At 46.8% G+C, this 5,477-nt stretch overlaps 1 protein-coding gene across 1 annotated transcript in view; it reads right to left on the bottom strand.

The window, feature by feature from the left end:
* Positions 1 to 5,477, bottom strand: part of PREX1 (phosphatidylinositol-3,4,5-trisphosphate dependent Rac exchange factor 1) — a 277,523-nt gene that overhangs the window by 172,630 nt on the left and 99,416 nt on the right. The gene's annotated exons all lie outside the window — the stretch shown is intronic.

Raw genomic sequence — 5,477 nt, 5'->3', positions numbered from 1 at the left:
AGAATGAAACTCGCAGCAGCTCTTTGGATAAATTCCCACTGGCTACATATTACTGTTGCACTTGAAAAGGGATTTAGATTGATTTATAATTGTAATCAGGGGTTCTAGTAAGGGCTATGTATTGATGCTAGCACTGACTGAGGTTCTTGTAATAAGCAAATGCAGCTGCCCTTGACAATGGCCGGACAGGTCTCTGTGGGAGAAGAGAGGATTGCATAATGAAGTTAATGAGGTTAGTCTAGAGTGAAACTTGAATTCTGTAAAACAAGCAAAGGAAGACACGCTGTCTTGTAGAGGCTCCGCGTGAATGCACACACAGTCCATCTCTCATCTCACAATAAACACCAGGAAGGCTTTCACAATGAAAGACACATTGCCAGTTTCCTAAACCAGCAGAATCTTTTCCACGGTGTATTTTTAATTTCACCAAAAATATTTTTTTCTCTGCCAGTACCAGACTAGAAAGAAATGCAACCCCAGTGGGGAAATATGTACTTAGTTACAAAAAGCATGAGCAGCAGGAAGTTAAATCTCACCATTCGAAACCTCACTTCCAAAATGAGGGAAATGCAAAAAACCAAACAAGCCATATGGATGATGAAAAGTATATTATTATTGTTATTGTTGCTACTGTTGTTGTTATTAAGTTTCCTTAAATTTTAAGGAGTTCTTGAACAATAACGGAGGAAATAATAATGAACCTCAGAGGGAAAGAAAATGAAGCCAAGGGCCGTGTCTAGATGTGTAGTGTGTACACTTGCAGCAGCGTAAATAATGTGCTGCTACTTTGTGCCACAGCGCACGACCCTGCACATGCACTTTAGTGAGGAACAAACTATCCCACTTTGAGCAAACTGCCCTTTCCTTATTCTTCCCGGCTCCTGGCTCCTACTAGTAGAGGCACCCTCTGGCCAGCAGTATTTTGTCTCAGAGTATTTTTGCTACCAAGAAATCCTGGTAGCAAACTTTGCCCTCGCACCGCAAATTTGTTGTGCAGGCATGTTTTAAGGCTCTGAGCATGCGGTCTGTGGCACCGCAAAGAGGTTTGCGGTGCCACAAGCCACACATGCCTGCATGTCTGGACACAGCCAAGTGTTTAAAAAACAGAAAGGCTAACCTTGAGGTTGCTAATCCGTATTTAGATACCTTCAGAAATGCTGAATGCCCAGCATCTCAGTTAATTCAATAGTACCTGACAGATGCCAGGCACTTCCAAAAACCAGGCAAGTTACCTGATAATGGGTTTCTGCATCTTGACTCCAGGCTCTCTGCAGACTCAGGAATGTAAGTTTAGCTCTCAGTACCAGTCTAGCCACGATGGGCATTTATACACATACTTCTTTTCCTGTGACACACCGGAGATCTGCCACTTCAGGGCAGGCTCAACTAATCAATTAACCGAGTCTGCTTCACCCGCGAGCTGAGGTGAACTGCTCTGCGCCATGCGCGGTTGTATAAGCGGCGAAATGCAGAAAAAGGTGGCAGTGCGCTTTTGAACTAAAGCGCCTCCAAGGTGTTTTAGTTGAAAAGCACGCTGCTGTCATTTTTTCAGCACTGACACACATTTAACCGCTTATACAAGTGCAAGCATCGCAGCACCGGACACTTTTCAAAGTGCCCTGCACTGCAGTGCTCACATGTGTAAAAACGCTCATTGGCACAGAGCTCAGCATGAGCTTACTTACCTTGCTTTTCAGCTCCACTGACACTGCTGCATCAGTTACACTTGGCTCCTATGCTCAGAGGGTCACTACTACCATAATGGTTTGGGACTGACTTCTTTAAGAAAAAGTTGAAAGCTAAGATTCTGCACGTGGCGAGTGTAACAGTGCTCCGCAAGCTCTGGTGTCTGTTCCTGACATAGAGGGCTAAGTCCTGGGCTCCTGTACGGCCAGGAAATCCTCAGACTCCTATCAAATTTAACTTCAGGCAGAAATTGCTGATTTTGCTGCATATCTTTCCTGTTAGACTGAAACGTTCAGGTCACTATTCTGGCCCAAATGCGGGGGGTTACTGGAGTCCAGGTAACCTGCTTTGTGAATCCTGATTCAACCAACTTAAATATGTGTTTTTTGTCATTAGTATAATGATTTTTTTCTGTATTTTTGCAACTGTTGTGGCCTCCAAAACACAATTCCAAGATCTCAGTACAAAAAAACCAAGGCTTCAGGATCTGCAAGTAATTAAGAAAGTGAACTCTCCTTTGAAGAGCGAGAAAAGCGCATGTTAATTTATCATTTTGCTTTGTTCGTGTTGTGCATGTACAAAAGGCCCCATTCAAATCATTGCCTGTTGTAAACATTCTGCATGAACAAAATGCAGCTCAGCTCATGGGAGCAGATTTCCAGAGGAAACCAGAGAGCATCAGAAACCCACAGAGGATAAAATGCAGTTTCACGGGAAGGGCCCACCCTCATCCTATCTCGGGCATAATCGCATTTGAAAGGCCCATGCACAGAGAATTGCTCAGCTGTGCTTCATGCTCCCACGAACACATGCCTCCCCTATCAGCCAGGAGGCACTGCTAGGTTACAAGGAGATAAGGGAGCATACAGGAGATGAGCCTCGTTTAGAAGCAGCATGCTGCAAACAAGCAGGCCAAAATGAATGCACGGAGAAGTAAAGAACAGTCTTTCTCTCAGATGAGCAAGCAAAAAGTCATATCCACTCTCATCCATAGTCCAAAAAACCAAGGGGTCTGATCCCTGCCTGGGATCAATTCACCCCTGTGCAGCTTCACTGATCCCAAGGAAACCGCATCCAGTGTGCGTGCGCTCCCCACGCAGGCAGCGATTGCTGAGATCGCTGATTTAGCATGGAAATAAATAAATGGCAGCTGTTGCTCTGTTAGAAATGGAGTGAGAGAAAATCCTTCCAGGTCATCCTCAGTACAGAGATGGAAGGCCACCCGCAAAAACAAGACAACACGAGATTGGTTTTTTGAGCCAAAATCAAAAGAATTTGCCTACGCTGGCAAGAAAATCTGAAGCGAGCAGAAAATCTGAATAAAGTTAGCAGAGCTCTTCTGGATTTTCAGTACGACAGCAGAGAAATGAAACAGCCTCTTTAAGGTTCACCCTCTATTGCAGTGGCTCCCAAACTCCGACACACCAATTTAAAATAATACAACCTTAAGTACCAACAGCAAATTTTTTAAATATAAAGTAATTATAATAAATCTGTTAACGCATACCACTGACAGGTTGTCTCCGTACCACCGGTGGTACCTGTACCACAGATTGGGAACCCGTGCTCTATTGCAAAAGAGTAAAGAGTTGGTTAACCCTCACACTTTTCAAATAGATCAGGCAGTTGTGCAGTCAGATCATCCTCCTGAATCACATCTTCCCTTATTCCCCTCTTGAGGGGTTTACCTATACTCAGGCCCACTCATCAAAGCCTTTTTAACATCCCTTCTCTCCTGAGGGTAAAGTTGACCAACGTTCCTTCCACTCGGTTCAATTTTTTCTTTTTAATTTGCATCCATGGCCAAATTAGCCAAAACTAATTCCAAATCCAAGTGTCTAGAACCACTCCTGGCAAGCATCCTCCACCCACAGCTTCAGATGTTTCCAAAACCTTTGGCGGGCATCCTACTTGCAAGCCCAAGCCCAGAGGCTCAGGGTTCAGATGCCCCTGAGTTTTGCTTGCCCTCAGCCATACGGCCCTCAAAGTAAGCACGGGAGGAGACTCCCATTTCCATAAACTGGGCTTAAAGCGGCTGCACCTCGGCAGGTACTGACCACGCCAGAAGAGCAGTTCTCCTGCAAAGCGGTTCAGGAAAACTGCCTTTTTGGATACAGATGTGTGGTATTTCCCCTACCAGGTTAAGAAGCCACAACGCTTGTCCTGAGCCTTTTACTTAAGCACAACAGACTGCCCCAGCACTGCCAGGGTTAATCAATGATGTATGCGCTATGGGATGTCTCCCTTTCCCTCCTGTACTCTCTACCCATGGGAACAGCTATGCAGCCCTTAAGAACCACACCCCTAAATTAGGGTTAGCTTCCTAGGATGTTCTGGCATCCAAACCTCTTCTATTTATACCATGGCTTGTGATGTGGCATTACATATGTGCATCCAGAGTGCTGGCACTCGGAGGACAGCACCACCCGCAGCATCTGCTTTGGCAATTATGCCACTCTGGACTGCTTTACAGGGTGTAAAGCAAAAGGGGCAAAGGTGCTGTGTCTCATGGGCAACCACGGGTATCCCCTCTTTCCCACTCCTGCCTCTACCCCCTCTTTAACTCTGAACTAGGAGGCTCAGTGGGAAGTCTGCAGTATCCTGAGGAGCCACTTATCTACTGCAGCCAGTTTCCAGGGACTTCAGGTTTATCAGCAGAGGTGAGATGAGGAGAGAAAAATCCTGTGGGAAGAGAGACTGCCAGACACTGCTGAGCAGACTCTAGTACAGGGACAACTCTGCCTCTGGTACATCACAATTAGACCCAGTTGTTCAACGTTTAAGATCCTTCTGTTTGAACAATTATGTCCTGGGTCAGTGGGGGCTAAGAACAGCCCAGAGGAGGTGGTGGCAGCAGCCTTCTGGCGCCATGGGCTTGGATGAGCGATGCAGGGTCAGTCCATGGGTCCAATCCTGTTCAGGTTGGTCTCTGGGCTCGATACCATACTAATCCAGCCATGCGTCCAGATCTGACCACATGCCAGCCTGATCCTGCACACCCAAATCGGCAGTGTGCTAGTGCGATCTAGCATTCAAGGTCATGTTCTCCAGCCTGTGGGGTCCCCCATGGATCCCAAAATGTTGAAGCAGGACAGTGGCAATTAACACTGCCCCCAACCCCCCACCGCCAAATTTCTGGACCTGTGGGGAACCCTACAGGCCCAATGACATGGCTCTGCGGGCTGGATGTGGCCTTGCACGACAAAGGTTGAACACCCTTGGTAAGCCATGTTTGGAGGCTTCTAAAGGAGTCAGAAAATCATCAGATAGTCAAACAGACAGTCATCCAGTTCCCTTTAGCTAGAAGGAAGGGCTGGCTCAATGAAGGGAGGAATTAAAAATCAAAACAGGAGGAAACAAGCATTTAGCTAAAACGGGTTTAACACTGAAAGCTATAGTTTCATAGTTAGTAGGGCCGGAAGGGACCTGAGCAGATCATCGAGTCCAAGCCCCTGCCATGGCAGGAAAGAGTACTGGGGCCAAATGACCCCAGTAAGGTGATTGTCTAGCCTTGTCTTAAAGACCCCCAGGGTAGGAGCCTGCACCACTTCCCTTGGAAGTTGGTTCCAGATCCTAGCCACCCAGACAGTGAAGTAGCACTTCCTGATGTCTAATCTGAATCTACCCTCTGCCAGCTTGTGACCGTTATTTCTAGTCACTCCTGGCAGCATTCGGGGGAACAGGGACTCCCCCAGTGCCCACTGGACCCCTCTGACTAGTTTGTAACAGGCTACTAGACCCCCCCTCAGCCTTCTCTTGTGGAGGCTGAACAGGTTCAGGTCCTGTAGCCT

The sequence above is a fragment of the Crocodylus porosus genome, unplaced genomic scaffold, assembly GCF_001723895.1.
Source record: "Crocodylus porosus isolate Cpor-Errol unplaced genomic scaffold, CroPor_comp1, whole genome shotgun sequence".
Taxonomy (NCBI): Eukaryota; Metazoa; Chordata; order Crocodylia; family Crocodylidae; genus Crocodylus; species Crocodylus porosus.
Note: the sequence above shows the minus strand (reverse complement) of the source record. Positions and strands in the feature narration are given on the sequence as shown.